Here is a 22,094-nt window from a genome sequence, read left to right on the forward strand (position 1 = left end):
CACTCTGGTCTCTTTTTTGTTCCTCATGTTTGTTAGCCTACATGCTTCTTTCCCCTGATGGGCTGACAGAGGGCCCTTTTGGTGCAGGCAGCTGATAACCAGCTCCCTTGAAATAACATTGCATTTGGTCAGTCACAGCCATAAATGGTACCAACAGGCACCCTTATCTCTATTGGGGCAGCTGCCATAAATCTTAGCCCACCATAATAAAATCCTCTGCTCTCACATCCACGTGAATTCCTGCCCTTAGCTCCTCTATGAAACACCTCCTAAACTCAGGACAGGTACCATTTCTCCCTCTCCCTTGAGGGAAATAGCCTTGTCAGCCCCTGCTGACAATAAACTCCTTTTGGTGTAGTCATTGTGTCTCTGTGGTCTTCTGGGATGGATGCTCTCAGGGTTCACCCAGGTTTTCTGTTTTGGTGCTGGTACTGGTCTTGAACTCAAGATTTCCCCCATCTTGCTTTTTGCTTAAGACAGGTCTTGAACCACTTGAGCCATGCCTCTGTTTCTGGCTTTTTGCTGGTTGACTGGCTTCAAACTGTGATTCTCAGATCTCAGCCTCCTGAGTAGCTAGGATTGAGTAGCGGAGCTCACTCAGCTCTTTTCTACCTGAGGCCCGGCACTCGAAGCCCTCTCACCACCTAGATCCTCTCATGTGGGGCCTGTCCAGGTCTATTCATACTTGTGCTTCCCAATTTTTCCTCAGGATGACCTCCCTTGCCCACCAGCCTGGCTCAAAGCAGGCTGCCTTTCTTCTCTCTCATAACACAGGACTCTATTGTTTTCTCTCATAGCACTTGTCACGTATGGTTATTATATATTCATTCATGTGTATGTGTAACAATGAAAATCTAAATAAACTCTCTTAACCTCCCTGGCTTTTAATGAACTTCAAAAAAAATCACAAGTTTTCAAAGTCCCACAAATGACCATCTGTACCTTAACCTTTGCATCCGATTTCTGCTCAGTTCCATGTTAATCATTTAAGAAATGTTTGGAATTGGTCATATACAAGATTGTTTCCTCTTGATAGAAAATGAATTCCAAACATGCACCTTTCCCTGCGAGCCATAAAACTGCCCTTGCTACAAACCTTGCTGCATCTGAATCATTTCACACCCCTCTCCCTCTCCCAAATATAACCGGTGGTTGTAAAAGACATAACCTTTGAATTGAGGGTCCTACGGTTTGTGCACATGTCTGCTAAAAACAGATACTTCTGTATAACTCAAGGTAAGATTCAATCTCAGCACAACAGCCCCCTCCCCTCTTCCCATCCTGCCTTCTTCCTGTGACAAACTACCCTTAGACCCCTGCCTTGCCTGACTTCACTCTCTGCCTAATAAAAGGAAGCCTCAGTTGTAAGACAGCATATCATTGTCTCTGCTGGAACACTCTAATGTCCCTCTTAGGCTTTTACCCAACATAAAAGTCAATTGGTCTGTGGAGTTTGCTTTCTGCCCTTTCTTTATTCTAATAGCCTCATGATTCAGTTTCCTTACACCCCTAACTTTACCTAAAACAATAGTCTGTGTTATTTACCATTGTGTTCTTAGCTTCTCAGATATAGAGAGGCATTTGTAGAATGAACAAACTAATAAATGAGCCTAGGTTACGAAATACTTTTGTTTTGTTGGACTTGTGTTTCCCAATAGGTTTCTAATTGGTAATTTCTGGCTTATAGTCTTTTGTTTTCCTTCTATCTCTTTTAATTATGAGACTAAAGGAGATAGAGTTCTGTTAATTTTCTATTGGCTTACCAGAAGTCAGAAGTAAATACACCTTCGCCATTTTGTGGTCTGAAGGGATCAGCTTTCTAATTGGTTTTGTGTCTTAAATGAGCAATCCTCCATTATATAGAAATCTAATTTGTAGCAAATACCCTAAGTGGCATTTGTCCTACAGCATCTTGCAGTATAGTGTATGCTCCACTTCTTTGTCTATTTCTCTCAGAATGTTCCAGAAAATTACCATCAATAGCTGGAAGTAACCTATGCAATGTGTGAGGATTGAGTCTCTCAGTTGGTATTTGTTGGGCATGTCTGATCTGTTCAAGCATTGTTGGAGGCACAAGCACAGGAATATAAGCAAGAAAAGGCATGGGCCCTTCTCACAAAGGATGCCTTGCATCCTGAGGAATTAGCATCATAGAGCCTAGGCTTGCCCTTACAAGTCTGTAACGCTGTGCTGAACGGAGTCTGGCAGACTCCAGCTTAAACTCTTTCTGTATTTTTACATCATCCTCAGGCAGAATTCAAATTCATTAGCAGCAACTGCCAAGTCAACACTTAGGACCGCCCAAGGCTCTGTGGAAAGTTCTCTTCTCTCATGTTTTTGCATGTTTAGCTAAGCCTTAATCAAACTGTCTTTGCTTCTCTACATTTCTATTACTTAAACAGAACAAAACAAAAACCCAGCCTGAGGGTTACCTCCTCTTGGAAGTCTTGCCTGGACACAGTTTGGTTTGCTACCTTCTGTGCTGCCCTGGCATTCAGTAATGGATGCCTGCTATGCTGTTCCTGTGCATATATGTGGAGCTACTACATGTTACGTTCATAACATATATTAAGGCACTTTTATTATTGTACTTTCCTTTGTACTAAGACACTGAAAGGTGGGTGCCGGTAGCATAGCTACTCAGAAGACAGATCTGAGGGTCATGAATTGAAGCTAGACCAGACAGGAACATCTATGAGCCTCTTATCTCAAATTAGTCCTTAGTTCCCCCCCCCCCCAAAAAAAAAGCCAACAACCACAACCAGAAATGGAGCTGTGGCTCAAGTGGTAGAGCCCTAGCCTTGAGAAAAAAGAGTTCAGAGACAGTGAACTTGGGTTCAAGCCCCAGTACCAGTACCAAAAACAAACAAAATAATAAAAGAAACACAGAAGGCTGGATACTTTGTGAAGAAAGGAAGTTTACTTAGCTCACAATTTTGGAGACAGAAAGTCTAAGATTAGACAGCACAATTGGTTCAGCCTCTGGCAAGTGCTTATTGGTAGGTAATATCATTATGATGAGACTGGAAGCTGGAGAATTTAGAAGCCAGGTCTGCAGTATCATAACAAGTTACTATTGTGGGCTTAATTGGGATCCCAAAAGGACTACCTTAATCCCTTCCAAAAATAGTACCATCTCCCAACAGGCCACATTGAAGACCAAGCTTCGTACACACACATCCTTGGGAGCGGGTAGACACTTAAAATCATTCCAGATCACGGCATCACTCTTCTGGCCCCTTGTCATCTTTGAGCCGCATCCCACAGAGTCACATGAACCGTGTCCAGTATCGGAACCTGTGCTGCACAGCAATGGCGCCCTGTTGTCACTCAGCACCGGGGGTGCTCCTTGCCACTCCCTCTTCATGCATTCTCCTGGATGCAGCTGTCACAGCAACTGGTACCTCATAGGAACACATGAAGAATGATGAGGAGTGGATTTAATGAGGCGTTTTTAGATAGGGTCTGTTTATGTAGCTCAAGCTGGCCTGAAACTCTCAGTTTGCTGAGTGCTGAGATTGCAGGTATATACCACCACACCAGGCCCTTCTCTTCCCTCCTTCCCTCCCTCCCCGCCTCCTGTCTTTCTTCCCTCCCTCCCTCCCCTCCTCCTCCTCCTTCTTCTGAAAATACCTTTATTCAAGTAACTCTCTAAGAAGACAGTGCAATTGCCTGCCTTCCTTCCTTCCTTCCTTCCTTCCTTCCTTCCTTCCTTCCTTCCTTCCTTCCTTCCCTCTTTTCTTCCTTTTCCTTTCCCTTCCCCTTCCCTTCCCTTCCCTTCCCTTCCCTTCCCTTCCCTTCCCTTCCCTTCCCTTCCCTTCCCTTCCCTTCCCTTCCCTTCCCTTCCCTTCCCTTCCCTTCCCTTCCCTTCCCTTCCCTTCCTTTCCCTTCCTTTCCTTTCCTTTCCCTTCCCATCTCTTCCCTTCCCTTCACCTCCCTTCCCTTCCCTTCCTTTTCCTCTGTTTCTTTCCTCTGTCTTGTGATCCTGGGGATTGAATTTACAGCCTTGACCTTGCTAAGAAGTTCTCTACCACTTCACAGGAGAAGAGATAAAAATGGCAAAGAAACATATGCAGAAATGTTCAACATCCCTGACAGTAAAGGAAATGCAAATAAAAACAACCCTGAGATACCACCTCATTCCAGTTAGAATGGCCTATACTCTGAACTCAGGCAACAACAAATGCTGGAGGGGATGCGGGAAAGAGGAACCCTTCTCTACTGTTGGTGGGAGTGCAAATTAGTACAACCACTTTGGAGAACAGTATGGAGGACCTACCCTATGACCCAGCCATTCCACTCCTAGGAATCTATCCCGAACAACAGGTCTCAGGATATCAAAAAGACATCTTTACATCCATGTTTATCACTGCACAATTCACAATAGCCAAAATATAGAAACAACCCAGATGCCCCTCTACAGATGAATGGATCCAAAAAATATGGTACCTATACACAATGAAATACTACATAGTGATTAGAAATGATAAAATATTGGTATTCGCAGGGAAATGGTCAGAACTTTAACAAATAATGTTGAGCGAGACAAGCCTAGAACACAGAAAACAAAGGGGCATGATCTCCTTGATATATGACTGTTAAGGTGGGGGTGGTGGGAGGGAACACTACAGACCAGGTCTGCGAAACAAAAAGCTTCTTGTCAAATGGTATTTCCCACAGGTTTGGGTCAGCAACCTTACATTATGTAACTAAAACCAAACAACTACTAAACATAAAAAGGTCTAAAATAGACCTCTCAGTGGATCACAATAGCTCAAAAGCTATGTATGTATGACCATATAAGACAAGGATAAGCAAACTCTATTGTTGACGTTATATTTAAAGTTCTAGGTGAATTTCCTTTGGCACATGCCATGTGGCTACTGTATATGTTTTTGGTACACTGGGTATTGTATATATGCCTACCTGATCTAGGGAAGGGAAAGAAAAATGAGGGTGTAAGATATTACAAGAAATGTACTTACTGCCCTATTATGTAACTGTACCCCTTTTGCACAACACCTTGTCAACAAAATTTAATTAATAAATAAAAAAAGAATTTCTCTACCATGTTCCCAGTCTCCCTCCTTAAAAATAAAAATCGTTGTAGACCCTTTTAAACAACCCTAACATACGTAGTGCTATTCAAACATTACATGTAAGAAAATTGGGGCACAGAAAAGATAAGTAACATGGCCAGGGTTGTATCTGGGAAGAGGCAGCACCAGGATTCAGGCCACAGTGGCCTGGCCCAGGCCTGTGTTCATAATTTGTACTACATGTTAGATATACACGTCATACAATTTAGTCTGTCTCCTCACATAGACTGAAATATAACAAGAGGTAAGATGGATGCCTAAGCAGCCCAGCAGCTTAGGGGAGGGGGGGAGGGAGACAGAGCTGTCATGTGGCTTGTTGAAGTGTAGTGCAGGGATGGATTAAAACAAAATTCAAGCCTGGCTGGTGGCTCACACCTGTAATCCTGCCTACTTGGGAGGCTGAAATCTGGAGGATTTCACTTCAAAAGCCATCCCAGGAAGACAAGTCAGAGAGATTCTTATCTTCAGTTAACCAGCAAAAAGCTAGAAGTGAAGGCATGGCTCAAGTAGTGGAGCACTAGCCTTGATTAAAAAAAAAAAAAAAAAAGGCCAGAGTTTGAGCCTGTGAGTTGGGGTCCTGAGTTAAGTATTGGCAAACAGATATAGACACACACACACACACAGACACACAGACACACACAGACACACACATACACACACACACACACACACACACGCCTCCTGGGCCTCACAACCACCCTGATGTTCTGTGAAAGGACTCTGACTGGTTTCCTGGCTGAGGGGCGGGGGGGGGGGGGGGGGCGGGCGGGGGTAGTTTCAGGATGAGAGACCTCTCTCCCTTGGGCATCTGCAGTGAGAAGAGCAGCCCTGGGGTTGCCCTCCTCACTGCTGCCCCAGCTCCCCACTGAGCATCTGCCTTACTCTGCACAGGGATGGAGAGTCATTTATCCCCTTTCTGAGGAATCCATAACATCAAGTCTCACAAATGCAGCACAGTGGGGTTTAATGAAGTGTCGGATGAGAGGGGCTCGGGTTCTGCTGGCTGAAGAAGCAGAGCTGCTGTCAGACAAGGCTCACTGCCAGCAGTGTGCTTGACTTTCACACCATCACCCCCAGCTCTGCCTGCTTGAGTTTCATCTGGAGTTGATGTTCAGACTGCCAGACTTGGCCAGAGGCAAGGCAAGGCCCCAAAGATCATACTTTTGGCCCAAATAGGGCAAGTCTGAAATATGAAGACATGCCCACATTGATTTGCTTGTGCCTCCAAGTCTTTCTTGAGACAAGCCTATCCTTTATTTCCCTCATAAATGTGAAAATAGACATCCCTGAATCAAATTTACTTCTTTAATATTCCAGAAGTGCTTTCCATAGCCTGTAAAATGCAAAGCCCAGGATGTTTCTCTGGTAGCCAAGAAAATATGGGTTGGGGGCGGGGCAGAGGCCAGCAATATCTCATGGCCTACTTAAAAAAAATAATTTACTTTATTGTTATTATAGAGATGCCATACAGAGGGATTATAATTACAGTGTTATCTGTTCCCTCATTCTCTCCCTGTCCCTCCCTCCCATCTTCACCCACAGTTGGACAGTTCACTTTCATTAGAGTCCAGTGAGTTCACTGCTGCATTTTTTCATCCTTTTCCCCTTGAGTTCTGTACTCTCCCCCAACCCTCTTGAAGATGAGCCTGTGATCACACCATACATAAGGGAATGAAGACACAATCATCAAAAACTGAAAAAGAAACAAAAAGTCTTTTGTTTCTATATCTTGGAGTTTGTTTCAGTAGGTATATTATTTACATAAGTGCGAAGCACTTAGGCTTTCCAGCTTTGTGTGTCTCTCCTAAGAGTATCCTCTTTTGGTCTCACTGTGTGTGAGTAGCTAGAACCATGTAGAAGTTGTCATATCCCACCGCATTTCAGATTTAACTTCGGCATATCCAAGAGAACATGTACAGATTAAAAAAAAATCTCGCCCATGTGTTGATTATTATCTTGCCCCAAGTCTGTCCCAAGTTACTGCCAAGAGCTGCCTTCCCACCTCACTAGGAGAAGTGCAGGAGAGAAGCAGTTTAATTTTGGTGAAAATTACAATAAAGTATAAATGCTAGTTTCAGACTGAGCTCCTTGTAAGGGAGAATTCCACTATAGAAGAGAGACTTGTTAAGCTAAATTGAATTGGTCAATGGTTGAGGAAAAACTAGTAAAACTCCTTAGAAAAAGACTAAATCAAAGTCTAACAAAATGAGTACTAGGAAATGGCTACTTGCAAGGGGGGGAATGAAGAGAAGAGGGGTAGAAGAATGAATGGGGGAAATGAGTAAAATGCAAGCAAAAATGCATTGCACATGCCATAGAACTGAGAAAAATAGAGAAGGGGTGGGTGGAAGGGGTGTGAGGATGTTGAAGGGATGACACAGATTAAGATGCACTGTATACATAAATTGTTTTGTTAAATGATTAAAAAAAAAAGTTCAGGGGCTGGGGATATGGCCTAGTGGCAAGAGTGCTTGCCTCATATACATGAGGCCCTGGGTTCAATTCCCCAGCAGCACATACACAGAAAACGGCCAGAAGTGGCGCTGTGGCTCAAGTGGCAGAGTGCTAGCCTTGAGCAAAAAGAAGCCAGGGACAGTGCTCAGGCCCTGAGTCCAAGTCCCAGGACTGGCCAAAAAAAAAAAAAAAAAAGTTCAATACGTAACCTAAAAATTAAGAGAAGTGAGTACAGGGGTAGGGTGGAGGGGGTGGATGAGATTGTTGAAAGTCTCATTGATCAAGAGACGCTGTATTCATACACTGCTCTGTTGAATGGCATCTCCTTCATACAACTACCTAAAGAAAATAAAAATATATTGAGAAAGACTTCCTTTTAGAAAAGAATTTTTAGAATCACTGGTGCCCTCAACCAGCGGTCTTTGATTCACTCTCCTCAGTGTTGAAGAGATGTATCAGTACCCCCACTTAGGTAGCACTTAGGTAGCTAAGGGGGCTCTTTTTAATTTTTTTTAATTTAAATTTTATTGTAAGGGTGATGTACTGAGGCTGATGTACAGTTACATGAGTAAGGTAATGAGTATATTTCTTGTTTTGGGTTTTTTTTTTTTGTTTTTTGTTTTTTTTTTTTTGCCAGTCCTGGGTATTGGACTCGGGGCCTGAGCACTGTCCCTGGCTTCTTTTTGCTCAAGGCTAGCACTCTGCCACTTGAGCCACAGCGCCACTTCTGGCCCTTTTCTGTATATGTGCTGCTGGGGAATTGAACCCAGGGCTTCATGTATAGGAGGCAAGCACTCTAGCCACTAGGCCATATTCCCAGCCCCTCTTTTTAATTTTTTTTTTTTTAAAGCAAATGTGCTGGGTTTGGGTTTTTTTTTTTTTTTGGTTGTTCTTTGTTTTCAAACTTAATATTTGTTTAGGTGGTACCAAGGAATCAAACCCAGGGCTTTAGGCATGCTAGGCAAGCACTCTACCACTAAGCCACCTTCTCAGCCAGCTAAGGGTCTTGAAGTATTTGCTCCATTTCCCTCAGGGAAGGCCCACTCGACCTCCCTATGTGCTGCACTCTGATGACCTCTTAATTCAAACTCTAATGACCTCTTAATTCAAACTCTAATGACCTCTTAATTCGCCTCCACCCTAGATACACAAAAGGAAGCAGGAACTGGGTTCTTCACTGTGCCTGGAAAACCACACTGAGCTATCCAGTGTTGTTGTGGGTTCTCTGAGTGAATGGTAAGTTTTCTCCCTGCCTCATTTCAAGGAAGTTGGCACGGATGCTTCTATCACCAGCATATTAATGACCTGGGCACTGTAGGAATATGTAGAATTCAGAAATAAAGTATGAAAGTAACATTTGAAAACCCCCCTCTATGTAGTATTTTTATTGAGGTAACCTCTTCCGCAACTGAGAAAAGTGGGAGCATACTGGAGGGAAGGTTTTGAAAGTTGTTTGGGAGGCTGAGAAGGAGGTACAGTCATGTGGGTCCTGGAAGAATAAAACCCAGCCCTTCACTCAGTACCACTGCTGGCCCGAGGCAGAGCCCTGAGTGAGCACGTTCACTACAACCTCCAAAGACCTGCCCTTGTGTGCTTGTCTGGGCATGGGATACTTTATGTATCTATCCACTGCTGAAGAAGGTCTTGGTTCCGTCTACTTTTTTTTTGGCATTATGAGTGAAGCTGCTACAAACATCTGGGAGCATGTTTTGTATATTTTGCAGTCCAAAGTCTTTTCCTTGTAGTTTTTTGTAATTGTTATTATGACAGTGATATGCAGAGGGGTTACAGTTACATGAGTCAGATGAGTACATTTCTTTTTGGACAATGTCACCCTTTCCCTTGCTCGCTCCCTTTCCCTCTCATACCCATCCATAAGTTTTATAGTTCATTTTCAGCATTGTGTCTAGTAAGTCTCACTACTGCATTGGTCACTCTTTCCCCCTCCCCCATTTCTGTGCCTTCATGTTCAGCCCAAAGTCTTTATATTAACCAATGAGCTGTTTTTGAGCTGACCATGAAAGTGGCCCCTGTGTTGAGAAAGAAAAAGAAAAGAAACCCTCTACTAAGGAGGTCCCAGTTCTGACTCTGGGAAACCTCACTAGATGTTTGCTGTAAAACTGGCCTTGAAGTATGATCCTTTTTGATTTCCACTCCCTGGTCATTCACTGCTTTCTTGAGGATATGTAGTGATATGACCAACTGGTGATTTCAGAAGGAGGAACTGGGTAAAGTGGCTGATTCTTCCTCTTGAGTCCTGTTGGGAGTTGTTGTGCCAGTAGAGAAGGCACCCACACCTGCATCTCCAGGTTGTGTGCTTACAGGTTAGGGATGCTGCTGAAATCTGTAGTCACCCATGGGTAAGTTTCTCTCGTTCTAGATTTTAGTGTTAGGAAATCCTGTTGGCTCTTGACTCTAAGCAACATTCTGCCACATTAGAATCCTCAGTAGTAAACATAATATTGTGATTTCTATGTGTTTTTATTTTTAGTCTTTTTCTCATGTGATTCAAACTCGGATGAGGTGCTATCTTTGTAGAAGTTCACTGAAGTCACCATGAAGAATATTAGATTGTACTTAGAAGAGACTTTGACCGCGAACTTCCTATCATAGGTCTCTGCCAGTCTCTGTGATCTTTGCTAGTCCTTGACAACACCTTACAATTCTGGCGAGCTGAATGCCAGAGATCGTTAACTTAGTCAATGATCACAAGGCTACATGCACTTATGCTTATAAAATGGAAGTCACATATAAGACTATTGTTGACATATTGTCTACTGTCGACATTACATTTAAAGCCCTAGGTGAATTTTCTTTGGCGTAGGCCACGTGGCTACTGTATATGTTCTTGGTACACTGTGTATTGTATATATGTCTCCCCGGCCTTGGGAAGAGAAAGAAAAACAGGATGTAAGATATCACGAGAAATATACACACTGCCCTACTATGTAACTGTACCCCTTGTGCACAACAACTTGTCAAAAATTTTTGTTTAATTGATAAATAAATTAAAAAAATAAAATGGAAGTCAAATATTTAACCAGTTGTTGTGTACCATTATATTGGATGTGTATTGCATCCAGTTTATCACAAAGCTGAATTAAGACAGGGAAAGGAAAGGTTCTTATTCCATCTATGTGGTTGAAAAGAGAAGACTTGGTCTACTTCATTGTAATTTGTTTTTTCCCTTGAATCTTGAAGAAAGCATTTTTTTTTAAATTTAATGTAATGAAGGTAAGTTCTATTTATTCATTTTAAGAAATAAAATCTTTTTTTTTCTGGCTACATGTTTATTTAACACAAAATGATCCTCTCCATCTTCACTGGGGTGGCTGACCACGTCCACAACCAAATCCACCTCTAAGCCCCATTTGTAAGGAAATGGAAGGACTTGGAAAAAATTATACTAAGTGAAGTGAGCCAGACCCAAAGAAACATGGACTCTATGGTCTCCCTCATAGGGAATAATTAGCACAGGTTTAGGCAAGTCACAGCAGAGGATCACAAGAGCCCAATAGCTATACCCTTATGAACACATAAGATGATAAGTGAAATGAACTCCCTGTTATGGAAACGATTATTATATCACTGTTGTAACTACTTTCAACGTGCTATGTGTAACCATAGCTTCTATTATTGATGATCTTCTTGTATCCCCTTCGTGTGGTTGTACCTGCACTCTCTCTGTATCTTATCTGAGTACATTGGAAAACCGTGTATACTGGTATTAGAACTAGGAAACTGAAAGGGAATACCAAAATCAAGAGAAACAGGGTAGAAAAGACAAACGACTACAAAAGCAATACTTGCAAAACTGTTTGGTGTAAATGAACTGAACAACTCATGGGGGAGGGAAAGGGAAAGGGAGAGGGGGGAGGGGGAATGAGGGAGGAGGTAACAAACAGTACAAGAAATGTATCCAATGCTTAACGTATGAAACTGTAACCTCTCTGTACATCAGTTTGACAATAAAATTTTTTTTAATTTTAAAAAATTAAAAAAAGAAATAAAATCTATACATTTCCCATGATGAAGCATGAACTCCCACCACAGTAACCAGTTTCTTTGACAGTAAGATAGATTTTAGTATAATTTCTACTTTAATTCTTTTTTTTTTTTTCTTTTTTGCCTCTCCTGGGGCTTGAACTCAGGGCCTGGGTACTGTCCCTGAGCTTCTTTTGCTCAAGGCTAGCGCTCTATCACTTGAGCCACAGTGTCACTTCCAGCTTTTTCTGTTTATGTGGTACTGAGTAATTGAACCCAGGGCTTCGTGCTAGGAAAGCACCCTACCACTAAGCCACATTCCAAGTCTCTCTGCTTTAATTCTGATGATACATTGCTATCTACCTTGGAGAACTGAGGAGAAAATTCATCCCACTATTCAGCATTGGTTGACAGAAATAAAATAACCTATTACCACAGATCCTGGAGAGACTCCCTGAGATGTTTTCTTCACCTATATGTGGTTCATACTCAGGAAATCAGTTTTCTGCTATCACGGCTGCATCCACTTGACTTTTCTGCATGCAGTGGTTTATGTTGTTAAGAGTGCTCAGCCCCTGTAAGGTTTGCAATTCTAATTTTTTTTTCAAGCAAAAAGATGGGTTTATTGGGGAAGCATAAAGCCAACTGATCAGCCAGGAACACAGCACAGACTTGGGGGCTGAAACTGCAACTGTAAAGAGGCAGGCTGACCGGCCTGGGACACAGTGCAAACTCGGGCACTGACACCGTGACCCCGAGCAGTCCTCAAATTGTTTTGTTTTGTTTTGTTTTTTTTGAAGAAAGTATTTGAATACAGAAAGTATATGTTAGTGAACATGTGGGGGCAATATGAGTTCATGTTCTGCTGTTAAAAAATTAAAAAAGAATGAAATATTGGAAGTTGGATGCTTTATAAGAAAAAGAGCTCATTTATTTATTGAAATGGGATCTTGCAGGCTGCCTTGAATTCCTGTGTTCTAGCAAGCTGGAAAGAACTCTGTTTAGCTGACAGTTTTAGAGACTGAAAGTTCAAGGTCAAGTGGGATCCAGCTGTTCACCCTCTGGCAGGACTTCCTTGGCCATACCATGACCTGGCAGAGGGCAAATTGTCTACAGAGAGAGAGAGAGAGAGAGAGAGAGAGAGAGAGAGAGAGAGAGAGAGAGAGAGAGAGAGAGAGAGAGAGAGAGGAGAGAGAGAGAGAGAGAGAGAGGAGAGAGAGAGAGAGAGAGAGAGAGAGAGAGAGAGATTGTGTGTGTGAGAGACAGAGAGAATTACATAGTGAGATAGAACATCAAAGAAAAATTCAGGTTAGTCACAGCTTTGTGAAAACTCACAACTAATGGTACCATGAGAAGGTCCTTCATCTCTTCTGAAGGCAGTGGCCCCAATGACCTAATCGCTTCCACCATTTTTTTTTGTATGTACCAAGTATCAAACCCAGATGTTCATACTTGCTAGGCAAATACTATTCCACTGAGCTACATCTCAGCCCTAGGATCCACCTCCTAAAGATTCTACTACTTCATGCTACAGTAATGACCAAGCTTCCAACATATGAGTTCTTTTTTTTTTTTTTTTGCCAGTCCTGGGCCTTGGACTCAGGGCCTGAGCACTATCCCTGCTTCTTTTTGCTCAAGGCTAGCATTCTGCCACTTGAGCCACAGCGCCACTTCTGGCCATTTTCTATATATGTGGTGCTGGGGAATTGAACCCAGGGCTTCATGTATAGGAGGCAAGCACTCTTGCCACTAGGCCATATTCCCAGCCCAGCACATGAGTTCTTAAAGGACAAGTCGCATCTACATCATGGAAATGACCTAGTAATGGTACCTGGACTGTCTAGGTGTTAAGGAATAGAGCAGTGGATTGAAAAGACATAATGCACATCCTTAAGGGACTTGTATCTTAGTGGAAGATATACAAAATAGCCAACATTAATAAGCAAATGTGCAAACAATAAATGACTAAAGCAAATAAATAGCTATCCTAATGTAGTATAATGGTGCAGGAGCTGGATTCAGATAGCCAAGGGTCAAAATTGGGCTCCATGTTTACCTGATGCTTGGCATGAGTCACCCCGCCAGGCCCTATCATGGTTCTTTTATCTAATGTCCAGAAAGCTCTGATAGGTTCGCCTATACCAGGGCTGGTTAGGGACTTGTGTTTGGGGGACCTTCTATCCACCAGGCCTCTGATTGTGTAAGGCCTGGTAATGAATTGTGTAAACTTGGTAATAAATATCTCTGTAAAACTCACAATGTTCTCACTTCCCTGATGGAACTCTACTGTACAAGAGGGAAATATAATTATCTTGATCTTACTATATTTCCAGGGACATTTTATCATTCCTTTCAGATTGTCACATGAGTCACTTTCCTGGCTGGCTATGCTTAAATGTAATCAGTATATAGTAATATAATCATGTCACAATGAATATAACTCCAGTCAATACCTGGCAAGACAGCACCACGAACTCTTTTCGGGAGAATTATCTATCTAACTATCTATCTATCTATCTATCTATCTATCTATCTATCTATCTATCTATCTATTTTTTGCTGATCCTGGGTTCAAACTCAGAGCCTGGGTGCAGTCCCTGAGCTTTGTCAGTTTGAGGCTAGTGCTCTACTTCTGGCTTTTTTCTCTGTGGGTGATTAATTGGAGGTAAGAGTCTCATGGACTTTTCTGCCCAGGCTAGCTTTGAACTCTGATCCTCAGATCTCAGCCTCCTGAGTATCATCTAGGATTATAGGTATGAGCCACCAGTGTCCCATGCAGGAAAAATCTTAATGAACCAATCTAAAAATCCTTTTCAGTGAGACAGAGCTAGTGATGCGATGGAAAGGAAGACTTGCGCCTTTCATATCTTGCAGAAAACGAAAATCCTCCCATTGCCAAGGCTGCTCAGGTCACCTCCTGGTTTCTTCTCCCTGTTCTTGCTTTGAGTTTTTCCCCCTCCTCACACAGCATGGTGCAGAAGAGATGCCAGCAGGATTTGAGTCACAAAATTGCTAAATTTATTCACTCATAATCTCATGGCATAATGGAAAGCATGCGGCCTTAGGTTTCCAGTGTCTGGTTTCTAGTCCACACTGCCAAGAATCTTTTGTGGGTTTAGGGGAGCGTGATCCAGTCTCCCTGGGCTTCAGTAATTTGTTTAATAATAACAACGTGATTAGACTAGATTACAGCTCTTCTATGCCTAAATTAATTGCTCTTGCTCAAGTCTATGAAAGTGCTGGTGATGTAGCTAAGTGGTAATGCACCAACTTAGCATGAACGTAGTCCCTGGTTTGATTCCCTAAGCTAAATTAATTAATTAATTAATGCTTAAAAAAAGGAACTCACAATTCATTTATGTGTGTGTGTGTGTGTGTGTGTGTGTGTGTGACATGGAGGAAAAAGAGAACTCAGGAAAAAGAGAACTTTCTAGAGCATAGAAGGGTTGATGTCTAATGCAAATCCTGTGGTCACACCTGATGTCAGAGGAGTGGGTGGGGTGGTGGCAGGAAATAATGTCCTGTGTTAATGAATCAGTCTAAAACTCCTTTTCAGTAAGACAGAATGGAATAAGGAGTCACGGGCTGTAGGTACATCAGATGTATTGTAGGTACATCAGATGTATAGCAAGATGGAGTGCACACACTGAGAGGATATATATAGTATATAGACTGTTTTTGGAGCTGTCTTGTGCATTATAGGATGCTTAGCAATGTTTGGGACTTAAAGATTATTTGTATTTATCTGAAATTCACATTTAACCAGGTATTCAATGCATCTTTTGCTAAATTTGGCAAGCTCCACAAGGAAGGAGCTCATGTTGAAACCTGGTTTCAATGCTGAACTATATAGAATAAATAGGAGAGCAAACAAGGCTGGTTTGGGAGAAAAATGGGCATTAGGGTCAGATCTTGAATGGTATCTTTATAACATGCTATAGCTATTGTTTGTGGTGGAAGCCATTACAAAATGTAGACTAGTTCAATCAGGAATTGTGGGAATGAAGGCTCAGAAAGACATTGTGTGTGTGTGTGTGTGTGTGTGTGTGTGTGTTTGTGTGTGTGAATACATACAAGTCTCTGAACTTACCTGAAATTATAGCCTCAATCTAGCATTTGCTAGAGAAATATTTTAAATTATTTGAGATTCTAAAGATAGTACAGTAGCTTGTATTTTTTGAGGATAATGGTGAAAGTCAACGGTAACTTCTAAAAATCAAAAAGTGCAAACTTGGTGATCTGTCTAAAGCAGTAGTTTTTCAGCTAGACCCAATTGTGTTCCCAAAGAATATTTTACAATGCTTGGAGATGTAAGCAGTTGTAAGCTAAATCTGAAGAATGTAGGTTGAAGCCCAAGGGAATTTGCAGTTTCTGGCTAAGATAATCAAGTGTGCTTATCAAAGCTCTGTCAATTCCAGGAGCCAGAAAACCAATGGGTTTAAATCCCATAGCAGTTCTGCTGGTTCATATAACTGAGATTGTTCCCGGGAGAAGCTCACAGGACCCCAGAAGAAGCTGTGACAGGGCCATAAATGGACAACATGTATACATAACATGTAAAATATGAGGCCTGAGTTTGCTATCATAGCTTTTATTTATCTTTGATGTATTGTTGGCATAAACAAAATGAAATGTATAATTGAATTATGGCTAAACAAGTTTTATTAACCCATGCAAAGTCTTAATTCAGGTTGTTGATTTTTGTTGTTTTTTTCAATTAGCTTGCATGTAAAGTCAGTATTTTTATGCAAGTGGTGGAAATGATGGAATTTATTCCTACATTGATTTATCATCCTACTTCAAAAGTTGCCCAAATAAAAATATAACAAATTACATATTAACTGTAGCAAAAAGGTCATCAGTTTGAATCTGACCATTTCTTAACACTGCCACTCAAGAAAAAAACCCATTTAAAAATGCTTACACCAGTGCATACAAATATACATGAGTTTAATTATAACTTATCTGGGCAAGAATCAGTGGAGGAACTTAATTTAATTTAGGAGATCACATATGATTGTGTGCATGCGTGTGTGCATGTGTGCTGGTACTGGGCTTGAACTCAAGACTTAGACATTGTCCCTTAGCTTTTTTCACTTTAGGCTGGTGCTTACCACATAAGCCATAGCTCCCCATAGGAACTGCTGATGGCAACTTTTAGTCAGAGCCTAAGGGATATCTAGGTTGGTTTCTTTCATTCTTTTTTTTTTTTTTTTTTTTTTTTTTTTGCCAGTCCTGGGCCTTGGACTCAAGGCCTGAGCACTGTCCCTGGCTTCCTTTTGCTCAAGGCTAGCACTCTACCACTTGAGCCACAGCGCCACTTCTGGCCATTTTCTGTATATGTGGTGCTGGGGAATCGAACCCAGGGCCTCATGTATATGAGGCAAGCTCTCTTGCCACTAGGCCATATCCCCAGCCCCGGTTTCTTTCATTCTTAAGTATTAAATAGACTCTGCATCTGTTACAAAGAGAAGTTTGGAACTAGAGAGAAAAAGAAAGTATTTACTCTAAAGAAAGTATTTACTCTAAAGTGACTTGCTGGAGACCACTCAACCTGTTACTGCACATGAGATGTTTGCCCCTAGGCCCTGTCTCTCACCAGGGCTAGCTTTGAGCATTAACCTCACCTTGGCTTCCTGTAGCAGAAACATTTCCTGTAGGAATGGATTGTACTGCTTATTCATGGATGGCCTGATTATGTCACACTGATTCTGGAGTGTGAGCTGTACTTTGTACAAAAATAGCTTCCTAAGTCCAATGTCTGGCTATTTCTCACTTCTATTACCTGATATAATTACCCTTTGCCCAGTCTTTTGTGCGGACATGTGATTTACTACTCTGTCATTAGCAGTTGGCCCAAATGCACTTTGAAAAGAGTATTATGAGCAGAGATCTTCGATTAAGAATATGTAATCCCATTTGACTATTTTAGTGTCTAGGGAAGATGAGAGGTTTGGCAAGTTACCTGTTGGAAAGATTGTCTTCTATTTATAGCTTCAAGGCAAATTGGCTTTGGGAAGTATAAATTTACATTTTTCAAACATAGGGACAGAATTTTTTTGATGCCCAGCCAATTATTTTAGAATTGCATTATAAGTCTTGGATTAAAAAAATTACAGATGATTTATAGTAATGTCTTTGAAGTTGAATTCTTAGCATTGACAGAGTATCTCAAGATCAGATGTATCAGATGTGTCTCCTTTTCACTTACTTAGATTGATATAATGATCTTAGCCTCTATGGTTTGGGGATGGCTTATCCTCTAAGGTTTCATATTTTGGAGAATTAATCCACCATATGGTTGAATTGAATGATGGTGGACTTTAAGAGATGGAAGATGGTTTGATTATTGGGGGTAAGGTGCTTAGAAGAGATTAAGGTAGTCTTGGGACCCTCGTTAGTTCCCAAGCCAGTGAGTTGTTGCAAACTTTCTGCCTTGAGAGATATGACCTCTTCCTTCCACATGCTGTTCATCATCTATGCTAGCATCTACTATGAGGCCCTTACTAGGGGCTAACTGAATGAGGTTGCTTGATCTTGAATTCATAGTGTCCCAAATTGTGAGCTAAACAAACCTCATGTGTGCATGCATATGCCATTCCTGGGGCTTGAGATCAGGGCCTGGGTGATGTTCCTGAGATTTTTTGTTCAAAGTTAGCACTATACTTTTCAGCTTGTTGGTAGTTGATTAGAGAGAAGAGTTTCACAAACTTTCCTTCCCAGGCTGGCTTTGAACCACAATCATCAGATCTCAACCTCCTGAGTAGCTAGGGTTACAGATATGAGCCACCAGTGCCTGGCTAAATCTCTTTTCTTTATACATTTCCCAACTGTAATTTGTTATTGCAACAACAAAAATTGACTAATACACAACCTTTAACTGAAATGATTACTACTAGAAGTTTGTCTCTCTCAGACTGTTCCTTAGTGATTTTTAAGTGATTCACAGGATATATTTTTTATATGACTTCTCACCTGGAACTCTTACTGTGGCCTTGTCTGTGGTTGATGCTCATGGGCTCTTTCTCTGTACTATGTGGATACTACTTATACTGTCTCTTAATTCCCTAAAAATATACGTTTGTTATATTATTTTTGTTATTTGAATTTTTTTGTCCTGGCTCCAGGGCTTGCTCACTGCTGGTGCTGTGCCACTTGAGCCATTCCTTCAGTCTAATGTTTTGCTGGCTTATTGGAGATGAAGTAGCTGGTCTTTTCTGCTTGGATTGCTTTCAAACCAAGATCCTCTAGCTCCCAGCCTCCTAAGTTGTCAGAATTACAGGAATGAAATACTGATGCTTGACTAACATGCACGTTTTAAGGGTGATTTACTGAAGATTTGAGAATAATGGTAAAGATGTATAATACTGGCAAAGTCTGAGCCAGTACTCAGATTGTCTACCACTCCAAACTCTTGCTTGGCCTGTTTCTCTTCATCAGGATGGGAAGTTTTAAATGCAGGATTTGTGTCAACTGTCCCCTAGCTCTAGAGAAATAAAAGAGTTTCTTCCTCACTCCTGTCTTTGGTCTACTTGCTCTTTCCCACCTTCTGCCTGCCGAAATGATTGAGATGGCTTCATGAGGCAGAGCAGACCAAGGTCTGAGCTTGGACTCTTGTGGGTGAATTCACCTGCCTAAACTGGGCCAGGGGCTGACCTGGAGGCCAGTGCTCAGCACTCACAACATTACTTCAGAAGGATGCCGCTTTCATGCCATGCTCCTCTGCCTATCCTCTTGCAGGATTCAGGATTTATAGCACAGTGTACAGTAAAGGTTCCTGCTGATCGTAAGAAAATCTGCTTAGCTTTGTCTAACTCAGCACTTTTCATAATGGACCACTTAGTTGGGGAAAGTCTGAATATTCCAGGGCACCAGAGTTCTCCAGCATGCTTAAAGAATTGCTGCTTTTGGAAGAGATCTCAGAAGAAGAGGACTGAATAAGACATATGCCTTAATTTGTGGCACAGGATTACTAGCTCAGGAGAGGTACCTTTCTGATCCATTCATTTACTCGAGTCAAGTTACCCACGGGGGTAGAGCAAGCATAGTACCTTGGGACTCACAGACACTTTTATGAGCTCATGAAAATGATCAAATTCCTTTTCAGTCATAGTTAAAATGTCCTTTAAGGGCAAAAGCATTTAATACATAATACATTTGTCTTGTAGGAGGCTCATGCCTGAAATCCTAGCTACTCTTGAGGTTAGGGTCAGAAAGATCTGGGTTTCAGGTTAGGTGGAGCAGAAAAGTTTGTAAGCTGCTATCTTGAAAATAACTAACAACAGCAACAACAAAAACCACTCACAGACAAACATTCACAAATAATAAAAAAAGCAAAAAAAAAAAAAAAAAAAGAGCAAACACCCCTCAAAATAAAATATAGGCTTGGAGATGTTGCTCAAATGAAAAAGCATCTGCCTAGCAGGCTCAAATTCCAGAACCAACAACAGAATTGTCCTAGCAACACAGTTGTAAAATGATATTTTAAGAATTTTTTTGATGGGTAAAAGGACCCACAAAGGAGGTAGAGCTGATTGCAATGAGAATGCAACTACCTAAATCCTGATCCCACCATTTTTCACTCAGCAATAATGTGTATGGTTATTTCGATTTGAACATGTATTTCTATTTGAAAATTGTAGATTGAGTAATGTATCTTTCCATGTAAGGGATGTTATGTATTAAATTTGTGTTGGTTAGCTTTTCAGTACTGTAACACATTCCTGAGACAATCACCCTCTAAAGAGGCAAAGATTGTTCTAGCTTAAACTGTCTGAGTTTTCAGCCCATGACAGAGTGGCTCTGTTGCTTTGGGCCTGTGGTGAGGTAGCACAACAAGGTGGGTGAATGGTGGGGCGTACTCTTCACCTCAGGGCTGAAATGTGAGGAAGAGGCGAGGCTGAAGCCCTATTATCTCCTATGAGAGCATGGTGTCCTGAATGACCTAAGACCTCCTCCTAGGCTGCATGCATCTCTCATAGCTTCCACCACATCCAACAGCACCAAGCTGTGGGCCAAGCCTTCAGCACATGGGTCTTGGTGGGATGTTTAAGACCCAATCTGTAGTGAAAGCACTGTTTCTTACTTTTCTCTGTTAAGTATTATGTTTCAAAATCAACTTGTGTTGATATTCTGAGTTTTCAACACATTACTTCTACCTGCTGCAAAATACTGTGCCCGTACCATGTTTTACCTACCCACTCTCCCAGCGATGAGGATCAGTTTCCAGCTCCTTGCCAAAGCCCCCCAACACTACCCCCCCCCCAGGCTGCAGTGATCTGTTGTGAGCATTTCCTTCCTGGGCCTGTCCAGGAATGTCTCCAGTTTGCACTCAGTAGGGGAATTTCTGAGTCAGAGGGTCCTTGCATACTTAATCTAGCTAAGGGATGCCAAAAGACTTTTCAGGGGAAATATTGCTTTTCTTTTATTCCCCCCCCCCTTTTTTTTAATGTGTGTGAGTCATGTCAGGATTTGCTCTCAATTATGCTAGCTCATAAAATAAATTAGATAGTTCTCCTCTTTTTAATATTCTGGAACTTTTGATGTTGCAGTGGAAATAGTTGTTCTTTGGAAGAGTTAGACTATGGGCCCAAGGACTGCTGGGCGCAAAGCCCACTTATATAGGCAATTCTCTGAAAATGTTTTCAATTTCTTTCTTGGCTATTGGCTCCAATACATTTTAATGGTTCTTCATCTGATGTTGGCACCTAGGCAGGAATAGCTAGGTCTATGAGACAGACTCTCTCTCTCTTTTTCTCTCTCTATTATATATGCTGAAAACCACAAAATTATATATATAATATATAATGTAATATATTATAATTATATATTATATATTTATTTATATATTATATATTTATAATTATAATTATATAATATAATATAATAATTATATATATATATATATAATTTTGTGGTTTTCAGCACTACCTAAGGAGAACTCTCAGTGCTCATGGATGCTCAGAAACACTATTGATGGACTTGAAGTTATTGCCCTCCACACATAGACAGAAGGAGTTCATTCTCTCCATGTCATATAAATCTACCCTGGAAAATGAATAGGATTTTAAAAAAAGATCTCCAATTTTTGCTCCGAGATTGATGATGATGCCATACACAATTTGGCATTGGTATATATGTATATATCTTTTCAAAGATTTTTCTTCCCTAAAGAAGAAATTTGCCAAGTCTGGCAAATTACTTTATAAATCATGTGATACTTTTGGAGTCTGAATCATTCTGTCTACTCAGAGAAGGATGTATTTTTTTCCTCCTTAATAATAGTCACTCTGAAATTCTACTTGTATCACAAAGCTGCCCTTTCCTGAATCCTGTTTCAGGAATGAATAGCTCAGGGAGTGGGACCAGATTGAAGATAAAGTGAGAAGGCATATGTGTAGCCCATAGCAGCTCAGCTAGCAGCCCCTGCCTCACAGGTAGCAATGCAGCAGAGATGTCAGATACATAGCTACATGTAACTGTATTCTACTAATAACAAGAAAAATATTGGAAATGAATTTTCCTCAGTGTTAGATTTGCTAGTACTGTAATTCTCAG

Source organism: Perognathus longimembris, chromosome 16 (assembly GCF_023159225.1).
Source record: "Perognathus longimembris pacificus isolate PPM17 chromosome 16, ASM2315922v1, whole genome shotgun sequence".
NCBI classification, from domain to species: Eukaryota; Metazoa; Chordata; class Mammalia; order Rodentia; family Heteromyidae; genus Perognathus; species Perognathus longimembris.